Source organism: Gossypium arboreum, chromosome 4 (assembly GCF_025698485.1).
Source record: "Gossypium arboreum isolate Shixiya-1 chromosome 4, ASM2569848v2, whole genome shotgun sequence".
Lineage (NCBI taxonomy): Eukaryota > Viridiplantae > Streptophyta > Magnoliopsida > Malvales > Malvaceae > Gossypium > Gossypium arboreum.
In genome coordinates this window covers 47,858,580-47,881,751 of record NC_069073.1, presented here as the reverse complement: position 1 = coordinate 47,881,751, position 23,172 = coordinate 47,858,580, and positions in this window count along the sequence as shown.

The window sequence follows — 23,172 nt, the reverse complement described above, 5'->3', positions numbered from 1 at the left end:
GATATGTGATGTGTGAGTAATACCATGGAATCGATATATGTGTGCAAGTAAGACCACATTTTATACGTTGGCATCAATATGTGACTCCGATATATGTGTGCGAGTAAGACCCTGTCCGGGACAGTGGCATCGATATGTGATTACATGTAAGACCATGTTTGGGACGTTGGCATTGTACGATATATGTGATTATCCAAGTTTCCTATCTAATTCTGAATGGTTCATCGGGCAATGGTAATGATAAGCTGTGAACGAATGTGCAAAATAAGTTAAAGTGATCAAGTATGTGGTAGTTATTTGGTAAGTAAGTTACTTAATATTTGTTACAAATCATGTATGAAGTTAAGGAAGAATGAATGTGAGCATGGTAAGTGTATTCGGCTGTGTGAATATATAATATGAATATTATTGAAATGTTCTTTAAATATGTATGCATATGATCATGAAGATTCAGTCATATGTTTAATATATGTGTTTGAAGTTATATTTTAAATCATGAGCTTGTGTATATGAGTGTATGTGTATTTGTTTTTATAATGACATTTTGGCTTTGGAAGTTGAATGATAATTTGTTAATTTAACTATATGAGCATTCGGTCAAGGTGACATTTATGTATGAAAACATGTTAATCATGAACTTCGTACCTTGAGACTAAATGTCGTAATGATAATAAAATTTAGTTTAGTTTATGTGAGTTGATTATATCATTGGGTTGTTTATTTTCTTATGACTTACTAAGCTATAAAAGTTTACTCTGTGTGTGTATATTTGTTTCTATTTTATAGATTTTTGGATTCAAGTTACGAGCTTGGGGATCATCAGCAAAGCTTATCACACTATCGACTGTCTTCGGTATTTTATAAGCTGAATTTTTGGAACTATGGCATGTATAGGCTGGATTATACTTTTGAAATGTTGTATTTTGGTCTATGTATAATTTGAGCCAAGCGAAAATGGCTTAACTTCTATGCTTGAGTTCGGTTTCGGTTTAATTATGGTTTAAGTCCATTTTGGTTATTATGCTATGTGCCATGGATGATTAGAATTTGTGATATGTGTTTTGTGTATTGAGGTTGGTTGACGATTTCAAATGTGGTAAGAATGAATTGGTTATGATATATATTTGGTCTTGGTTTCAGCTTATATTGAGAGTGTATCCAAGATATATGATGTTTGTGAAATTTTTTATGTGATTCGGTCATATAGTATATAATGGTTGTTAATTGAGCTAAGATATATCATGTATTAGCTAGATAAAAATCAAGATATATGCATGGGGTAAATTCGGTGTTCACTTATGGACCATATTAATGATATGTATGATACTTGATTTGATGTTATGGTAAGTAGGACATATTAGGACTTAGATTTATATAAGGAGATGAGATTAATGACTAAAGGTTAGGTGTGCTTTGGTATTTGATTATGATATGTTAATTGAGCTCTTATATGTTTTTACAAGCATATATATATGCGCTTATATTATGGTTGATATGTATATGTGTATGGCTATATAAATTCGTTAGTTATTTGTAAGCTTATGAATATGTACAAATTAATTGAGTTAGCCGTATATATAAGGAAATGAAACGGGTTTTATATATATCCTTTGGTAATGTTGGTTTTGTGACAGTCCTAATTTGACACTAGTCGGAATGTGGTCTCGAGACCTCAAAACTGAGTCATAAAATTTATTTAAAATTTATTTGCTTAACTTCTATGTGTGATAGTGCATGTGTGAAAATTTGATGTTTTAATTTAGTCTTATGAATGGGAATTTTACTTGGAAGGACTTAGTTGAGAAACCATAAAAATGTGATAGGTAAAAGTTGAAGTGGCCAAATTGTATATGGATAGCATCATAGAGGACTTGCATGTCAAATGGACCACTATGATTATAGTGGACGGTAATGATGATGAAAAATTTGACATTTTGTGTATTTTATATTAGTGAAATAATATTAAATAGTTTTATATTAGAAAACCATGAATTAATAATAGAAAAAGGGTGATAAAAACAAAGTTTCTCAATTTTGTCTCCCCTTTTGCCGAAACTAAACAAGAAATTGAAGAAAGAACACCTAACGCATTAGGCCATCTTGTGTTAGGAATTAAGGTATGATTTCATATGTATTTCTTTGTATTTTGAGAAATTTAAATTGGTTTTGAAGCCCCTAACATGACCCATGTGTATGATTTTGTGTTTGTGATGCATGAAGCATTCGGTCATGAGCTCAATGGGTTACATTGTGTATGTTTTGATAATTTGTAAGGAGAAATTTCTCTAATTGAGTATGAACAAACTAAATTACTATATGTGGCTCAAATGAGCTTGAGTAGTCAGCTAATTGAGTTAAGTATATGAATTAGGAGCATGAGTCCATTCGGCAATTTAAGATAAATTGTGAAATAATGCTTAATATTAGTAGTTCTTGTTTAATTGGCAAATTGAGCTTAGAATGGATGAATTTATGAGTTTGGGACAAAGTATATATATTCGGCTATGAATTTTCGTGTTTAATTTTGAATGTTGATGTTTCAAATTGAAAATGGATGTTAGTTGAGTTATAATACTTGCTTAATAATGAAAAGAACATGAGCTTAATCCTCAAATAGCATTCGGATTTGGAGTAAGTTAAGTTAGTTAGAAAATGAGTTCCAAGATAGTGAATTATGTGTTAAAAGAGGGATTTAGGTTGTATATACGTTATTAGATTGAATACAAGAGGCTGTGTTAGCTAATTGAGGGATTCGGCCATAATATTTTAGTGAATAATAATTTGAACAAGGGTTTTAATTGTACGAGGGTTTTCGGCTATGGTTAATATTAGATGGAATACCGAATATGTGTGCGTGTCTGTGAGGAATGAATATAAATTGGGGCTACAATGATTGAATTATTTTATTTGCTTAGTTGGAGCTCAAAATCAAAGGGAGCCAAGTTCGGCCAAAGGAAAAGCAAAAGCGGTTGAGTAGCTGATCAGAGTTGTTCATCGGACTAAAAAGGTAAGTTCCTAAGTAATTTAAGTTACGGTTAATATTGCACCTAAAATAGGTTGGATAAGAAATCATGGTATGTATGAATTTGTGAAAATCGAATGTGAGATTTATCAACCTATCTATGACATAGTGGTAGCTATAGATAAGAGATTTCATCACTATGTGTGCGAGGTTATGCGGCACTATGTGTGCAAAAACTACATGGCACTATGTTTGTGAGGAAACGCAGCACTATGTGTGCGAATGAGTAAGAGCACTATGTGTTCAGACCTTTAAATCGAGCACTAAGTGTGCGATATCGATCGTAGAGAATTGCTTGTGCAAATGAAAAAGTTTAAAACTTTAAACTCGGAGTAATGAAATGTGCATGGATATTAGACATGGGACTTGGTCTATATCTGTATATTAATAGATAATGCTCGGGAAGAGAGAAAGAAGAGAAAGGTAATCGGCTTAATTAGTATATAATTGAACAAAGATATAAATTAATGATAAATGAATCTAAATGGATTGGAGATTGATTTATAGATGAAGCGGCTTGGTTTGTACTTTATTTGATTAATTGGACATTGTTTGTCATTTATATATATATGCCAACGATATGCATATGATATTTACCATGGTCCTTTCAATTTGCGATTAAATGGTATAGGAGTATATAGTGAATTCAGGTAAGTATGTACCAAATTCATAATGTACACATGTGACATAAGATTTCCTTGTGATGTCTTATTTAAATTTGGCTAATATTGGATTGAAATTTTAAATTTTTGTTAAGATAATTGGATCATTACATCTTTTTTTTTTAAAATTTCTTAAGACTTATTGAGTTAATAACTCACTTGGTGTGTTTATTGTTTTGTATAGATCATCTTGTCGAGGAAAGCTTGGATTCGTTACGAAGTCATCACATCTTTTGACAACCCCTTTTTGGTATCTTTTTTAAAACTCAAATAGACATTATGGCATGTATAGAATAATATTTTGGGAGGTTGCTATTTTGATAGTATTGTATATATATAAGGCCCTATGAATACGGCTAAAGTTCTATGTATGGATGTGAAAATGGTTTAATTATAAATCTTGAAGTGAAATCAACTTCACATATGAACCGATATTGTGATATGAGTGTGATTATGTTATGCTTGAACTAACATGTTAAGAATTCGAGATACATTATGTATGTATATTCGGTCAACAGGAGAAAAATCACCTTGCATTTTTACCCTTGTTTTAGTATGTGCTTACTATAGAAGTTACTCATGGAAACGTGCTATTATTGTTATAATTACTGAAATTAATATTGGACACGGGTATGAGGGTGTTACATTTTTATTGGTATCAAAGCTATGGTTTAGTCGATTCTAGGACTACCGTAGAGCGTGAGAGTCTAACTATACATGCCATAATGCTAGTATATGATAGTGTGATGACTTCTGACGGTTGAAATTGTTGTTTTGATTAGTAAATGGAATCCACTCCAGAGAGAGCCTTAGCGGATGACGTTGAGAGTGTAGCGCCTGCTCCCGCGCAAGGGACAGCGCCTGTTGAACCTCAACCATCTGCGAGTAATCAAGATGATGGGGTTAAGCAAGCCTTCTTTACCATGATGAATGAGTGGGTTGCACAATATGCCCGAACAAACCTGGCTGCTCAACAATTTCTGAATTTAAATAATCCTCCTCCGGTGCCTATAATACCAGCAACTACTGATCCCTTGAGGCTGAGTAAACCTCCTGTTGATTTGATTAGGAAGCGTGGGGCCAAGGAATTTCGAGCCACAGCTACTTATGATGCTGAAAGGGCTGAGTTTTGGCTTGATAATACCATCCGTGTTTTCGATGAGCTATCTTGCACACCCGATGAGTGTCTAAAGTGTGAAATATCCTTATTACGAGATTCAGCCTACTATTGGTGGAGAACCCTGATTTCGATTGTTCCAAAGGAACGAGTTACATAGGACTTTTTTCAGACGGAGTTTCGTAAGAAGTATATTAGTCAACGATTCATCGATCAAAAACGCAAAGAATTTTTAGAGCTTAAACAAGGCCGTTTGACGGTATCCGAATATGAACGTGAGTTTGTAAGACTCAGTCGTTATGCTCGGGAGTGTGTAGCTGATGAAATTTCCATGTGTAAAAGATTTGAAGAGGGATTGAACGAAGATTTAAAGCTGCTGGTGGGTATTCTAGAAATAAAGGAATTCGTAACACTGGTTAAACGAGCTTGCAAGGCTGAAGAACTTGGAAATGAGAAAAAGAAAGCTGAATATGAAGCTAGGGACTTTCGTAAAAGATCAGCGGGTAAAAATTCTTTTTTGGCTGCAAAGAAGTTCAGAGATGATACTAACAGATCAAAGACGACTGTAGGAATTTCTATTAAAGAGCAACCATCAACGAACTCTCGAGCTACTTCGGTTGCTAGTGTTGGCAACAATCGGCAAGAAAAACCCGAATGTCCACAGTGTGGAAGACAACATGTAGGTGAATGTTGGGGTAAGTCTATTAACAGAGCCTGTTATAGATGTGGTTCGCGGGATCATTTCATTTGAGATTGCATGGAACCTGATGAGAAAAATAAGATGCAAGGTACGAGATTGAGTGGTGCAACAACTAGAGGTAGACCACCGAGAAATACTGGAGGCAGGGGTGGTAATCAGAGAGGGACTTCTGATATGGCGGTTCGATCTGAGACTCGTGCCCCCGCCAGAGCTTATGCCATTCGTGCACGAGAGGAGGCATCCTCCCTTGATGTTATCACTGGTAGATTCACCCTCTATAGTACTAGTGTACTTGCTTTAATTGATCCTAGTTTGACTCATTCTTACGTATGTGAAACATTAGCGTCCAGTAAGACTCTACTTGTTGAGTCTCTTGAATTCTTGATCTGATGTCAAACCCTTTGGGTTGGTATGTGTTAGTTGATAAAGTATGCAAGAGATGTTCATTGATAATTAAAGATTTCTGTTTTCCGGTGGATTTGATGCTATTACCCTTCGACGAATTCGATATTATTCTCGAAATGGACTGGTTAACCGAACATGATGCTGTGGTAAATTGCAAGCGAAAGACTATAGACTTGCGATGTTCGAGTGGTGAAATGATTCAAATTTAGTCTAGTGATCTGAGTGGGTTACTAGCAGTGATATCTGCTGTGTCTGCTGTGTTAGCTCAGAAATATGTGAGAAAGGGTTATGAAGCTTATCTTGCAAATGTACTGGATAGCAAGGTATCAGAATGAAAGCTCGAGACTGTGCCTGTAGTTTGTGAGTATCCAGAAGTGTTTCCTGAGGAATTACCGAGATTGCCACCTGTTAGAGAAGTAGAGTTCGGCATAGAATTGGTTCAGGGTACGACACTGATTTCAATCGCTCCGTATCGTATGGCACCTATTGAGTTAAAAGAATTGAAAGCTGAATTGCAAGAGTTGACTGACAGAGGTTTTGCACGACCCAGCTTCTCACCTTGGGGTGTTCCAGTTCTGTTCATGAAAAAGAAAGATGAAACTATGCGAATGTGTATTGATTATCATCAACTCAATAAAGTGACGATAAAGAATAAATATCCGTTGCCGCGGATAGATGACTTATTTGACCAGTTGAAAGGAGCTTCCGTGTTTTCGAAGATTGATTTGTGATCTGGCTATTATCAGTTGCGAGTTAGAGATTCTGACGTTCCTAAGACTGCTTTCAGTATGAGATATAAACACTATGAGTTTTTAGTGATGCCATTTGGGCTCACTAATGCCCCTGCGGTTTTCATGTATTTGATGAATCGGGTATTCAAACAGTATTTAGATTGATTTGTAGTGGTGTTCATAGATGATATTCTAGTTTATTCTCACAATGAGTCCGAACATGCCGAATACTTGAGGCTTGTACTGCAGATTTTGCGAGATAATCAATTGTATGCAAACTTCAGTAAATGTGAATTCTAGTTAAGGGAGGTCAGCTTTCTGGGACATATTATATCCGCTTCGGGTATTAGAGTTGATCCAAACAAAATTTCAGCCATTCTTGACTGGAAACCTCTGAGGAATGTTTCTGAAGTTCAGAGCTTTTTGGGACTCGTGGGGTACTACCGACGATTCATTAAGGGTTTATCGATGATCGCAACACCGTTGATGAAACTACTCCGGAAAGATATCAAGTTTGAGTGGTCAAAGCAGTGTTAGACAAGTTTTGACCAGCTGAAAACCCTTTTGACGAAGGCTCCTGTGTTAGTTCAGCCAGAGTCTGGTAAAGAGTTCGTAGTCTACAGTGATGCTTCTTTGAACGGTTTGGGTTGTGTGCTGATGCAGTATGCTTATAGACAACTAAAGCCTCACGAGAAAAATTATCCAACTCATGATATTGAGCTAGCTGCGATTGTGTTTGCTCTTAAAATTTGGCGTCATTACCTGTTTGGAGAGAAATGCCATGTTTATACTGATCACAAAAGCCTAAAATATTTAATGACTCAGAGAGACTTGAATCTGAGACAACGACGGTGGCTTGAATTATTAAAGGATTACGAAATTGTCATTGATTATCATCCTGGTAAAGCAAATGTGGTGGCTGATGCCCTAAGTCAAAAATCTCTATTTACTCTTTGAGCAATGAATGTACATCTATCTATTTCCGCTGATGATGTTCTGGTAGCAGAATTAAAAGGAGAACCAGTGTTAATACGGCAAATTTGTGAAGCATAGAAAATCGACGAAAAATTGGTTGCTAAACGAGCTCAATGTAATTCTAATATGGGTTCAGAGTTTCAAATTGACGACAATGATTGTTTAAGATTTAGAGGTCAATTTTGTGTTCCAAGAAATTCAGAACTTACTTCGATGATTTTGAGTGAGGCCTATTGTAGCCGAATGTCGGTCCATCCTGGTAGCACGAAAATGTACAACGATCTAAAAAGACAATATTGGTGGCATGGTATGAAAAGAGATATTTCTGACTTTGTTTCTAAATATTTGATATGTCAACAAGTGAAAGCGAAACATCAGGTGCCTTCGGGATTATTACAGCTGATCATGATACCTGAGTGGAAATGGGATGGAGTAACGATGGACTTTGTATCTGGTTTACTACTGACACTGAGCAAGAAAGACTTAATCTGGGTTATTGTTGATAGATTGACGAAGTCCGCTCTTTTTATCCCTGTTCGTACAGATTTTTCACTTGATAGATTGGCAGAATTATATGTTTCTCAAATTGTTCGACTACACGGAGTACCTACTTCTATTTTTTCTGATAGAGACCCAAGATTTACATCCCGATTCTGGAGAAAATTGCATGAAGCGTTGGGTACTAAGCTACATTTTAGCACTGCTTTCCATCCCCAGACAGATGGTCAATCTGAACGAGTTATTCAGATACTCAAAGATATGTTGAGATGTTGCATTCTCGAGTTCAGTGGTTCGTGGGAATGATATTTACCTTTGATTAAATTCGCATACAACAATAGCTTCCAATCAAGTATCAAGATGGCACCATACGAGGCTTTATACGGTCGCAAATGCCGCACACCATTGTATTGGACCGAACTTAGTGAAAATAAGATATACGGGGTTGATTTGATCAGAGAAGCTGAAGAAAAAGTGAAAGTGATTAGTGATAGTTTGAAGGCAGCATAGGATTGTCAGAAATCATATGCAGATTTGAAACGCAAAGATATTGAGTATCAAATTGGTGATAAAGTATTTTTGAAAGTCTCACCCTGGAAAAAGTTACTCCGATTTGGCCTTAAGGGCAAATTGAGCCCAAGATTTATTGGACCGTACGAGATAGCAGAACGGATTGGGCCGGCTACTTATAGATTGGTTCTGCCACCTGAACTCGCAAAGATTCATAATGTGTTCCATGTATCGATGCTTAGCGGTATAGATCAGATCCTTCACATGTGGTTGGTTTATCTGAAGTTGAGATTCAATCAGATTTGAACTATGAAGAAGAACTGATACGTATCTTAGCTCAAGAAGTGAAAGAATTGCGGAACAAGAAGATTTCTTTAGTAAAAGTATTATGGGTCAAACATGGAGTAGAAGAGGCTACTTGGGAGCTCGAAGACTCTATGAAAGAACGCTATCTGAATTTATACGCTGGTAAGATTTTCGAGGACGAAAATTTTTAAGTAGGGGAGAATTGTGACAGCCCTAATTTGACCCTAGTCGGAATGTGGTTTCGGGACCACAAAACTGAGTCATAAAATTTATTTAAAATTTATTTGCATAACTTCTATGTGTGATAGTGCATGTGTGAAAATTTGATGTTTTAATTTAGTCTTATGAATGGGAATTTTACTTGAAAGGACTTAGTTGAGAAACCATAAAAATGTGATAGGTAAAAGTTGAAGTGGCCAAATTTTATACGGATAGCATCATAGAGGACTTGCATGTCAAATGGACCACTATGATTATAGTGGACGGTAATGATGATGAAAAATTTGGCATTTTGTGTATTTTATATTAGTGAAACAATATTAAATAGTTTTATATTAGAAAACCATGAAATAATAATAGAAAAGGGTGATAAAACAAAGTTTCTCATTTTGTCTCCCTTTTGCCGAAACTAAACAAGAAATTAAAGAAAGAACACCTAAGGCATTCGGCCATCTTGTGTTAGGAATTAAGGTATGATTTCATATGTTTTTCTTTGGATTTTGAGAAATTTAAATTGGTTTTGAAGCTCCTAACATGACCCATGTGTATGATTTTGTGTTTGTGATGCATGAAGCATTCGGTCATGAGCTCAATGGGTTACATTGTGTATGTTTTGATAATTTGTAAGGAGAAATTTTTCTAATTGAGTATGAACAAACTAAATTACCATTTGTGGCTCAAATGAGCTTGAGTAGTCGGCTAATTGAGTTAAGTATATGAATTAGGAGCATGAGTCCATTCGGCAATTTAAGATAAATTGTGAAATATAGCCTAATATTAGTAGTTCTTGTTTAATTGGCAAATTGAGCTTAGAATGGATGAATTTATGAGTTTGGGACAAAGTATATATATTCGGCTATGAATTTTCGTGTTTAATTTTGAATGTTGATGTTTCAAATTGAAAATGGATGTTAGTTGAGTTATAATACTTGCTTAATAATGAAAAGAACATGAGCTTAATCCTCAAATAGCATTTGGATTTGGAGTAAGTTAAGTTAGTTAGAAAATGAGTTCCAAGATAGTGAATTATGTGTTAAAAGAGGGATTTAGGTTGTATATACGTGATTAGATTGAATACAAGAGGCTATGTTAGCTAATTGAGGGATTCGGCCATAGTATTTTAGTGAATAATAATTTGAACAAGGGTTTTAATTGTATGGTGGGTTTTTGGCTATGGTTAATATTAGATGGAATATCGAATATGTGTGTGTGTCTATGAGGAATGAATATAAATTGGGGCTACGATGATTGAATTATTTTATTTGCTTAGTTGGAGCTCAAAATCAAAGGGAGCCAAGTTCGACCAAAGGAAAAGCGAAAGCGGTTGAGTAGCTGATCGGAGTTGTTCATCCCACTAAAAAGGTAAGTTCCTAAGTAATTTAAGTTACGGTTAATATTGCACATAAAATAGGTTGGATAAGAAATCATGGTATGTATGAATTTGTGAAAATCTAATGTGAGATTTATCAACCTATCTATGACATAGTGGTAGCTATAGATAAGAGATTTCAGCACTATGTGTGCGAGGTTATGCGGCACTATGTGTGCAAAAACTACATGGCACTATGTGTGCGAGATTATATAGCACTATGTGTGCAAGGAAACGCGGCACTATGTGTGCGAATGAGTAAGAGCACTATGTGTGCGGACCTTTAAATCGAGCACTAAGTGTGCGATATCAATCGTAGAGAATTGCTTGTGTAAATGAAAAAGTTTAAAACTTTAAACTGGGAGTAATGAAATGTGCATGGATATTAGACATGGGACTTGATCTATATCTGTATATTAATAGATAATGCTCGGGAAGAGAGAAAGAAGAGAAAGGTAATCGGCTCAATTAGTATATAATTGAACAAAGATATAAATTAATGATCAATGAATCTAAATGATTGGAGATTGATTTATAGATGGAGCGGATTGGTTTGTGCTTTATTTGGTTAATTGGATATTGTTTGTCATTTATATATATATGCCAACGATATGCATATGATATTTACCATGGTCCTTTCAATTTGTGATTAAATGGTGTAGGAATACATAGTGAATTCAGGTAAGTATGTACCAAATTCATAATGTACACATGTGACATAAGATTTCCTTGTGATATCCTGTTTGAATTTGGCTAATATTGGATTGAAATTTTAAATTTTTGTTAAGGTAATTGGATCATTACATCTTTTTTTTAAAAAAATTTCTTAGGACTTATTGAGTTAATAACTCACTTGGTGTGTTTATTGGTTTTGTATAGATCATCTTGTCGAGGAAAGCTTGGATTCGTTACGAAGTCATCACATCTTTTGACAACCCCTTTTTGGTATCTTTGTTTAAAAATCAATTAGACATTATGGCATGTATAGAATAATATTTTGGGAGGTTGCTGTTTTGATAGTATTGTATATATATAAGGCGATGTGAATGCGCCTAAAGTTCTATGTATGGATGTGAAAATGGTTTAATAATAAATCTTGAAGTGAAATCAACTTGACATATGAATCCATATTGTGATATGAGTGTGATTATGTTATGCTTGAACTAACATGTTAAGCATTCGAGATACATTATGTATGTATATTCGGTCAAGAGGAGAAAAATCACCTTACATTTTTACCCTTGTTTTAGTATGTGCTTACTATAGAAGTTACTCATGGAAATGTGCTATTATTGTTGTAATTACTTAAATTAATATTGGACACGGGTATTAGGGTGTTACAGGTTTTGCTTATGAATTTGGGTTATTAATTTGTACATATATGACATGAATTATTTGAGTGTAATGATACTGATTACTTGAAATAAGGAAACTTGTTTGATTCATAGTTATAATTTCGAATACCATAGTTATTAAATAAGTATATGAGTTGATTGTTGGTAATTATAGAGCATGCACAATATGTTATTAAAGTGTACATAAGCATTAGCTATAAAATTGTTTTGATACTCAGATAATAAGTGAGTTGGTTGATATATGCTTGGTATATGAGAGTATTCATGTGATTGATTTACGAAGTATAAATTGTTTAATTGTCTGTTTTGAGTTGCATTTGATCAGTAATGCCTCGAAACCATAATCTGGTGACGGATACGGTTAGGGGTGTTACAAACCACCTCAACCTGAGGCATCAAACAGTTTGGAAAACTTGTTGAAAGCGTACAAGGCAAAGAATGACATTTTGATGCAAAGCCAAGTAGCAACATTGAAAAATTTGGAAAACCAAAAGGGCCAGTTAGCTACGGAGCTTAATACTAGACCGCAAAGAACCTTGTCGAGTGATACTGAGAATCCAAGAAATTTGGGTAAAGAACATATCAAGGTAGTGCCATTGTGAAGTGGTAAAATTCTGGAACCCCGATTGATTGAGGTCAAAGATAAGCTCGTTGAGAAGAATCAACCAGCTGATGAAATTCCTACATGAAAGGAATCAGAATCTACAAAGACTGACAAGGTAAATCCTAACTTAGTGAATTCAGATACTTTAATATCTTCTTTGGATGCAGATTTACCTCCTCAGAAGAGTTGTCCAGTTCAACCGAAAGTTCCATCAACTCCATATCCAAAAAAATTGCAGCAACACAAGTAGAAACATGAGGTGCAATTGAAAAAGTTTTTGGATGTTCTAAAGAAATTACACATCAATATTCCATTGGTGGAGGCTTTAGAACAAATGCTGAATTATGTGAAGTTTATAAAGGATGTACTATCAAGAAGAAACAGCTGAGTGAGTATAAGACTGTCGCCTTGACAAAGGAGTGTAGTGCGTTCTTGCAGAACAAGATACCATCGAGATTGAAGGACCCTGGATGCTTTATGATACCCTGTAACATTGGTGAATCTTACTATGGTAAAGCTTTGTGTGACTTAGGAGCAAGTATCAACTCGATGCGTAAGTCTATTTTCAAGATGCTAGAGACAGGAGAAGTAAGACCTACAACTGTGACGCTCCAGCTAACGAATCAATCTTTAGCATACCCTGAAGGAAAGATTGAAGATGTTTTGGTAAGAGTTGATAAATTTATCTTTCCTACTGATTTCATTATTCTAGATTTTGAAGTAGATAAGGAAGTGCCAGTTATCCTTGGGAGACCTTTCCTAGCCACGGGAAAAATGTTAACTGATATGCAGAAAGGCGAACTCGCCATACGAGTTAAAGGTGATCAGGTAACTTTTAACATTCTTAAAGCAATGAAATTTCCCGATCCGACAAAAGAGAGTTCAGTTATGGAAGAGATAAAAACCTTGATTTCTATGGAAAATTTTTTTGAAGAAGATCCATTGGAGAAAGCCTTAGATCTTGACCCTTTGGAGGATGAAGAAAGTGAAGAAAACATGGTTCTGGTGGAAGCCAATTTGAGAAATTTTATTCAATCCACATGGTTTGAACCATTAGAGTTGGAAGTCAGAGAATTTGTGCAATCCAAATTGTCAATCGAAGAACCACCTACACTCGAACTAAAGGTACTTCCTTCCTATTCGAAATACTTTTATTTAGGTGATTGTTCCATTTTTCCTATGATTATTTTAGTAGAACTGACAAAAGATCAATAAGAGCAACTAATTTTTGTTCTAAAGAAATTTAAGAAAGCAATTGGTTGGACCATAGCTGATATTCGAGGTATAAGCCCTTCATTTTGCATGAAAAAATTACTCTAGAGAAAGGTGAAAAATCTCAAATTGATGGGCAAAGAAGGCTCGATCCTATTATGAAGGAAGTTGTAAGAAAGGAAGTGATCAAATGGCTAGATGCAGGAATCATCTATCCTATTTCAGATAGTTCGTGGGTAAGTCTGGTGCAGTGTGTGCCAAAGAAAGGTGGAATTACAATTGTTGAGAATGAGCGTAACGAATTGACCCCAACAAGAACTGTTATTGGTTGGAGAATTTGTGTTGACTATAGAAAGCTAAATAAAGCCATTCGGAAGGACCATTTTTCGTTGGCTTTTATGGATCAGATGTTAGATCTAATGAATTCTATTGTTTTTCAGATGGTTATTCGGGATATAACCAAATAGTTGTAGCTTTGGAAGACCAACATAAAACAACCTTTACTTATCCGTACGATAAGTTTTCTTTTAGGCAAATGCCTTTTAATTTATACAATGCACCTGCAACCTTTCAATGATGCATGATGGCAATATTTATTGATATGGTTGAAATTTTTGTTAAGGTTTTCATGGATGATTTTTTTTGTTTTTGGTAACACTTATGATATTTTTTTGAGTAATTTGGCTAAGGTACTGAAGAGATTCGAAGAGACTAATCTTGTCCTTAATTGGGAGAAATGCCATTTTATGGTTAAGCAAGGGATTGTCTTAGGGTATAGAATTTCAAAGAAAAGAATTAAAGTCGTCAAAGCAAAGATGGACGTAATTGAAAGATTAGTGGCCCAATGAATGTGAAAGGAGTCAGTAGTTTCTTAGGCCATGTCGGTTTTTACTAAAGGTTCATCAAATATTTTTCAAAAATTTCTAAACTGTTGTGTTTGTTGTTAGAGAAAGATGCAGTGTTTGATTTTAACAAAGCATGTTTAGAGGCTTTTAAAGATCTAAAAAAATGGTTAATCTCAGCCCCAATAGTCATTAAACCCGATTGGAGCACACCTTTTGAGTTGATGTACGATGCAAGTGATTATGCAATTAGAGCTGTGATGGGCCAAATAAAAATTAAACTGTTCCAACCCATTTACTATGCAAGTAGAACCCTGACGAGAGCTGTAACATCCTGAAATAGGGCCTAATTAGAATAATGGTTTCGGGACCACAAATCTGACCTCAAAATATGTATTTTATGGTTATTATGAGGCCTAAAATATGAGTATATTCATGTGTTAAAGTTTCATGAAGAAATTCTTTGTGTAAGTGCCCAATTGGAAAATTAGGGACTAAATTGAATAAATTGTAAAACATAGATTCTAGAAGTAGTTTGCATGAAATTTGTTTAAATTATAAAATAGAAGGTCTTGGGGAGTAATTTGCCCAATTTCTAAAATTTTTGGACAAAAATGGGTTTGCATGGATGAAATTTCAAAGAAAGGGCTTAAAGGCATTTTGGTCATTTGGCTTTTAAATGAAATAAAATGGGAAAAATCAAGCCAAAATCAGCCATCTTCTTCCCCATAGCTGCCGAAATTCTCTTGTCACCATAGCTAGGGTTTTCAAACATTTCAAGCTCAATAGTAAGTGCTCCCAAGCCCCGCTTTGAATGCTCTTTGTATTTTTGGAATCCTGGTAGCTTATTCTCTTCATTTCTACCCATATTTCATGCTAGGGTTCATGTTTAAAAATTTACCCATGCATGAGTGGCTTGTATTTTAATGTATTATAGAGGAATATAAAGGATGAATATGTGTTAAACATCTTTTTCTGGGTGATTTTTATGAAAAACCCTTGTAGGGACCATTTTGCAAACATTATAAAATGTGTGGTAGAAATGGGAAATAACGGGAAATGTGGGCTTCCATAAGAGAGAAAAGTGTTCGGCTAGGCTTGGGTAAGATAGAAATTGCATGTGTTTCATTATACGAGCTTAGGGACTAAATCGTAAAAATGTTAAAGGTTAGGGAAAAATGGTCATTTGGATTGGGGGTGAGAATTAGACTTGTAATGTATAATGTGGAGTGTTAATGATCTATTTTTACTGTTATAAACCCTGAGGATTAAATTTTGGAGGTCGATCGAGGTAAACGCAAGGTTTCGAAATAAGTGAAACACAACTCCGAAACAAATACGAGGTAAGTTCGGATTACTTAAAGTAAACACCTAATATGCATAATTTTATGATTTATGAATACATGATGATTGCATTTATTATTGGCATGAAATATCATAGAAATGCATAATTGATGGTAAATTGCGATAAATGTCTCGGTTGAGGTTAAAAAAAGAATTTGATGGATAAACCCTGATTGACATGTGTAATAAGGTCCTGCATGTGTTGTAGTAAGGATTTAGCCTGAACAAGTAATCTGTGATCTCAAGTATAGAAAGGATCTACCCTGGACAGGTGTTCCTTTGAATGATCAAGCCTCCTGAAGAATATGTGTACATTATAGATTTAAGCCGGATGAGTAATTCGATTAGGATCTAAATTTAGCTTGGACTAGTAGTTCAGATCCGAGCTCCTTAAGGATGTTTGTCGTACTAAGGGATTTAACCTAGACTGGTAATCCCGACATCGCCTTATGAGTTCCATAAAATGGGGGATTTAGCCTGGACTGGTAATCCCGCCATAAGATGTGAGGTTTGCGGGAGTGTATATATGAAATGATCATTCGTATGAATTGACGGTTAATGGGTATTCCATCGAGATTTCCTAGAAAGTCAACGAGACTAACATGAGATGTTTGTGTAAATGAGATGTTGACTGATGAGCTCATCTAATTAAATTATATGATGCTTGATTATGCTACTAACTTATTGATTGAGTGCATGTAATAGGGAACGATTTAAAAATTATTGGTTTCCTTATCTATCATGGATGCATGTTAAAAACTTGGTAAGTTTATTTTCCTGTTATTCGAGCTTACTAAGCATGTAAACGCTTACCCCTCTCTTTTTCCCTGTCTCACAGAGCTCGAGGACTCATAAGCGTTGGAAGATGATTGGAGAGTCAACACACTATCAACTAGACAAGTTTTGGTATAAAGACATTTCTATTTTGTTCAATGGCATGTATAGTATTTTTGAGTATTTTTTTATATGTGTCATTTGCTTTGCCAATGAAGGCATGTAAAAATATGTTTATTTCTTTGTATTTGGCCATGGAAATTAGCTTAATTGAAGTGGGCTATGACCTACGAATCTATGCATGATTTTAATTACATGTGTTGGGCTGTTACCAATTGGCAATGAGTCGCATGAGCGAGCCAATTTTGGACAAATTAAAGTGACATGAAAACCCATAAACACTAAAAGGGAAATAACCTTTCATGCATGAAACCAATGATATGAGGTTTCCATACAATAAGATTTATCAAAGATTTACAAATGCATGGTCATGTTTTATTTCAAAAAATGATAACCATTAAGTATAGATGGTAGAAAGCGTGACCAAAGTGTTGGAGAATAGCCTATTAGGGTCCACATGGTTAGACACACGGGCGTGTGTCTAGTCCGTGTTCCTTCCCATAGGTGTGGGCTATGGCCGTGTGACCCCTGCACTTAAAATTTTAAATCAATAGTGTACACGGGTAGGCCGCACAGGCTTGTGTACATGCCGTGTCTAAAAGACAGTGTTGTCCACGGGCAGACAGCATGGGCTTGTGCTATGGCCGTGTTGGTAAGTCATTGTTGTCCACGGCTAAAAGGCATGGATGTGTCCCAAAACACACGGGCGTGTGAGTCCACACGGCCCACTCACATGGGCGTGTGATACTTCAAATTAGGAAAGTATTCCTGTAACACCCCAAACCCTGCCTAGACGTTATGGCCGAATCTGGTGTGTCACATTCAAGTGTTTTAGCGAAAACCTTGTTTTCATTGAAAACCCTTCCTTAAAAGTTACATTTCAATTACTTAGTAAAATCTCCTTCCTGTTGCGAAGCTTTGCTTAAAACATTAGACTTAAGAAAACTTATCCTTTAAAACTTTAGTTGCAGAAACGTAGTATTAAAAGAAAACTATAGCTTAGGACATCCATGTTCCACTTCTTATAATTACAACACATGAATTTAAATAACCAAACAATAATAAAAGGGGGAGGCCTTATTACAAGCCAAAGAAAGTTACTTAATAAACGAGTAACTTAAATACTTCTAAAATGAATCCAAATTGTCTTGCTAGCTGGCCACCTAGAGTACCTCCAGACATCGAACCTCCTATTGAGCATCACCTGAGAAAAATAAAAGAGGGGGTGATTTTTCGCAAACTCAATGTGTACAACCCTCGACAAGTAACAAGCAAACATCATTCACCATACAACATATAGGCAATGTAATGCAGTGCAACCACCCCAATAATCCATCCGCTACACACCAACTCCATCCCCCGGTACACACCATGTGGGGATATAAATGTCGACCCACCCATCTGATGCACTCCAATGGTAGCCCAGTTGCGGAACTACCTTCATTGCAGCAAGCTACCAATCACATATTGTGCTTTAAAAGCCGTCGGTGGATCAACGGTTGTCAAGCAACCATGCGACCCTCATATACTTCCTCCGTTCCATAATTCCCAACCCATATGCATCCTAAACAGAATATCATGTGAATGTAATAGATATACATGTAGCAATCATAAATCTTACACTCACCCCATAGGGGTATTTTAGTTATTTTTGCCCTTAGGGGCATTTCGGTAATTTTCCTTTATTACGGGTCTTACTTACCTTGGCCCGTTAACAAATCCCGTGAGCTCAGATAAACAAATTCTATGCACCAGGTAGGATTCCAGAGAAGAGGAGGTGGGTCATTAAGACCGAGTAAGTACCAAGCTCTCCCTAGATCCAATCCTAGACATGCACGTACCCGTTGCCACACCTTAACCTTATGACTTGTCCACGATCCTTAATAAATTAATTAAGTTTTATATAGTCATCATAAACTAGGCCCACAACCTCTTACAAAGCCCAGACAAATCCACATACCTATGTATATATGGCCCACTAGGCCCAATCTGTTTCATATGGCCCATTAGGCCCATTCTAATTTATGTAGCCGATTAGGCCCAAATCACATTCATATGGCCCATTAGGCCCAAGTCACATTTATAGTCATGCTCGCATACAATTTTCCATCACATAGCATCAATCATCAATTTTTTCCTATTATGGGCCCAACAGCCCATCGGGCCCATTTAGCCCATTGTGGCCCGTTTGGCCATTTCACAACCCAAGTCCATGGAATCGCCCATGGGCCTCAGGCAAACTATCGGTTTCACCCTTGCGAGCGTTCACGCACTCGCAAGACTATCATAGCCAAACTTTTGGCTATTCGGCATTTCGGCTTTTCGGATTTGCCGATCTACTTGTGTGTGCAGTGTATGTACACACCTGGTAAGCAAGCATGCTACGATTCCCTTAGTCACCAACCTACAAAAGATATCACCCTTCCATTAATCGTATGCTTAACACATATTTTACCCAAAAAAATCGAAACCTCACCTTAACCTTACCTTGAACACCAATCCCTAATAGTTTTTCCTTGATCACGTACTCCTTAGATCTACATTAATCTTACCCATTAAAACCAAATACTAGGGGACTAGCATCCAACATAATTCACCCCCTTATCTCACTTGAGATCATTCGGCCAACCTTAGTTAATAAGAGAGAAATACATAGCAAACCACAAAATACCTTCGGAGCAATTCAGCAGAGAGCTAAAACCCGAGATCCGATACTAACTCCCTACCAAATTTGATTAGAAAGAGTGAGGGAGGGAAGTCATCAGTATTACCAATACTAACCAAAAAATAGATAAGGTACTTACACTAGAAAACTAATTGGCCCAAGGGAGATTCGACTTTCCAGCTTTCAAACTAGTATGGTGAATAAGGTTTATTTGGCACAAATTAAAGAAGAAGAGTAGAAGAAGGAATCAGCTAACCGAAAAGTGGAATAAATAAAATTGTGTAGAGGAAAAGAGGGAAAATCGGCACAAAGGAAGAAAATAAAACAAAAGGTTTTCAGCTTTAAAGAAAAAGGGTTTCTGGCAACAAGGTGAACGGAATTCGACATTAGCCTGGCCACCCCCCATTCGGCACCTATTTATAGCCCCTATAGCGGAATTGCCTGAACCTCAATTCCCTATTTGGCTCCATCACTTCCCCCTTCTCATCTTCTCGTTTTTCTCCCTGACAACTCCCCAATCTATTTCCTAAATTTTCTCTTCTGAACACACCCCTTGGAGTTCATCTTCACGCCACTTCCAACCTCCTAGAAGGCCAAAATTAAACTCTTAAAAAACATACTAAGCTATGATTCGAACCTCGGATCTCCTTCCTATCTACTAACGCCGTCTCCGTACACCCTAAGTGGCATCACTTAGCCACTCCTCCACAAGGATTTTTGATGCCATTTTCCCCTATCTTTATTTAAAAGCCCAACTACTTCCAACCCTGATTCCTTTAATAATTAAATTAAAATTCCTCCACCACAAAACTCGAACCTAGAACTTCTCCAACATATCTCGACACTTCAAATCCCTTAAACCCTTAAAGCAAACATGCCATTTGTCATTTTCTTGCTCACTTAAAAATTTTGTGAGACGCAAAGCCCATTTCATCTAGGTCCAAAATTTAGGGTGTTACAACTCTACCCCCTAAAAGAAATTTCGTCCTCGAAATTTCCAACTACTAACACAGACTACCACACCACACTTTCGCTGCGCACTCTAATTCCAACTTAGGTAAATAGCACACTATGGGTAAGTACGTACCATTATTCACCTCTGGAGCGTCTCCATCCACTTGACGACCTGCTGCATAGACCAAAGCTGGCTGACTCGCCTCAACATGACCAGCACCTCTGCCCAGTGCTCCACAACCCAAACCGTTTCTGCCCCTAGCCTGATCACGGCTTCTCGACAGTTGCTGACCACCCCTCGGTGGCTGCACACCACCTCGATCCACAACTAGCACCTGACCTGACATTCTAAGGCAATTCCTGATCCTATGTTCCATAGATCCACAAGCTAAACAAGCTCCCATCCTCTTCCAACACTCGACTCCATGGCTTCTCCCACAATCAGCACAAGGTGGCACCCCTAGATTAATAGCAGGGGCCCCTGCTCTAATTGGCCCATTAACTCTGGCCCTAGCCCTAGGCATTTGTCCAACACTAGGAGTCTCAGCCTCCCTTTTGCTCTTACCCCTTTTCTCCCTGATTTAGGTGCTCAGTGCACTTTACCTCCTTCCCTATCTTTGCTTTCTCTACCAACTCCAAGAAAACTCGCTCCCTTTGTGGAGCTATCAAAACCCTGAGGCTATCTCCAAGTTCATCCTCAAACCTAACGCAACACTCGTAGTCCATTCCCACCATAACTCTTGTGTACCTACTAAGGCGCAGAAATTTCGCCTCATACTCCGCCACAGATTTGTTTCCCTGGGTCAAGTTCAGAAACTCCTTCCTTCTAGCATCCACATAGCTCACACCTACATACATTCCTTGGAACGCAGCTTTGAAGAACCCCCAAGTAACCTGCTCGGGTTGAGTGCCCTCTTTCACTGTCAGCCACCACTGGTAAGATTTTTCCCTGCGTAGTGACACTGTCCTTTTTAGCTTTTGTTTTGGTGAACAGTCCAAGTCCTCCACGATCCTTTTCGTGGCCTCCAACCAATATTCAGCCACGTTAGGAGCCATACCAGCCACGCCCTTAAAGATCTCAGCCCTATTTGATCTCTGGAATGGACCCCGGATTTTCCATGCCATTATTTAGCCCAGCGACCCTCTCCAAAATCCTTAGCATTGCCTGCGACAATGCATCATCCCCCTGTGGCCCAATCGTACTGTCCATTCTCAGCCACAGGTGAGGCCAGAGCCTCTTCTACTCCAACATTGGGTATATGGCCCAATGCCAACGATTCAGCCCTAACACTTTCGCAGCCTCGACCACGGCCTCTCGCACCTCTTCTAGCACTCATCGTCGATTCACATATTTTCTGGATTAAAAATTTTATGATGTTTTAGTTAGTTCAATAATTAACACGACGTTTTATGGAAGTAATTTAAGAGAAGATTAGTTTTCAAAAATCCTCAACAGTTTTAGGATCCTACCGGCTTCAGTTCCATTCTAACATAATCATCTAAAGTAGCCCTCTAACTATCTATTATATAACAATTTAAACAGGCTTAAGATGCAAAGAACTTACTTGGTTCGACGTTGGAGACTCAGAGTCTCGCTCAGCAAGACTTCCCCTTTTTCAAGACATTGTAAAAATTATATATATATTTTTAAAACCAAAACGAACCATATAATAAGGCCCACTTCACATACCGTGTTTTACAACCTGAGCTCTGATACCACTAAATATAACACCCCAAACCCGGCCCAGACGTTATGGCCGAATCTGGCATGTCACATTGAAGTGTTTTAGCGAAAACCTTGTTTTCATTGAAAACCCTTCCTTAAAAGTTACATCTCAATTACTTAGTAAAATCTCCTTCCTGTTGCGAAGCTTTGCTTAAAACATTTAACTTAAGAAAACTTATCTTTTAAAACTTTAGTTGTGGAAACGTAGTATCAAAAGAAAACTATAGCCTAGAACATTCATGTTCCACTTCTTATAATTACAACACACGAATTTAAATAACCAAACAATAATAAAAGGGGAAGGCCATATTACAATCCAATAAAAATTTGTAACACCCCTTACCCGTTACCGTCACCGGAACAGGATACAAGGTATTACCAGAACATAACACATACCATTAAACATAACCAAGATATAAATATGTCATCCAATTTGATAGTGCATCGTATAATATATGTCTTGAACAATATTAGCCAACATTAATGGCTTGTACAAAGTAGCTGGTCGAGTACTATAACTAATATTTTAAACCTAGACAAATATGACACGTAACAAAATAATTAAGCCTACTATACATGCCATAATTCAAAACGTTTAGTTCAAATACCCTAAAGTATGATAGTTCGGGTAGATCTTCACGATCCTTAACTCCTGAGCAAGCCGAAGGACACTATAAGACAAAAGAGAGAAACAAAGTAAGCTTATAGCTTAGTAAGTAAGTATGTAAATACTAATTAAAGAATCTAACATGTTTACACAACAATTCAAGTATATCTACTTAACTTCACTATTCATTCCACTTTGATTAAGCTGTCTCTGCTGCGTCATATTCACTAAATAAATCATAACTCGAGTTACAAAACTCGAAATTCAAATCCGTAAAATTTCCCTGAATCTAGACTCATAAAGCTTTTTTCTAATTTTTTTCTATAATTTTTGGTTCAGCCGATTAGTACAGTTTATTAGTTAAAGTTTCCCATGTTACACAGCTCGACCGATCTGACCTCTGTTCACTACGAATTGAATTTCTCTCAGTACACAATTCAAACAACCATGATGTC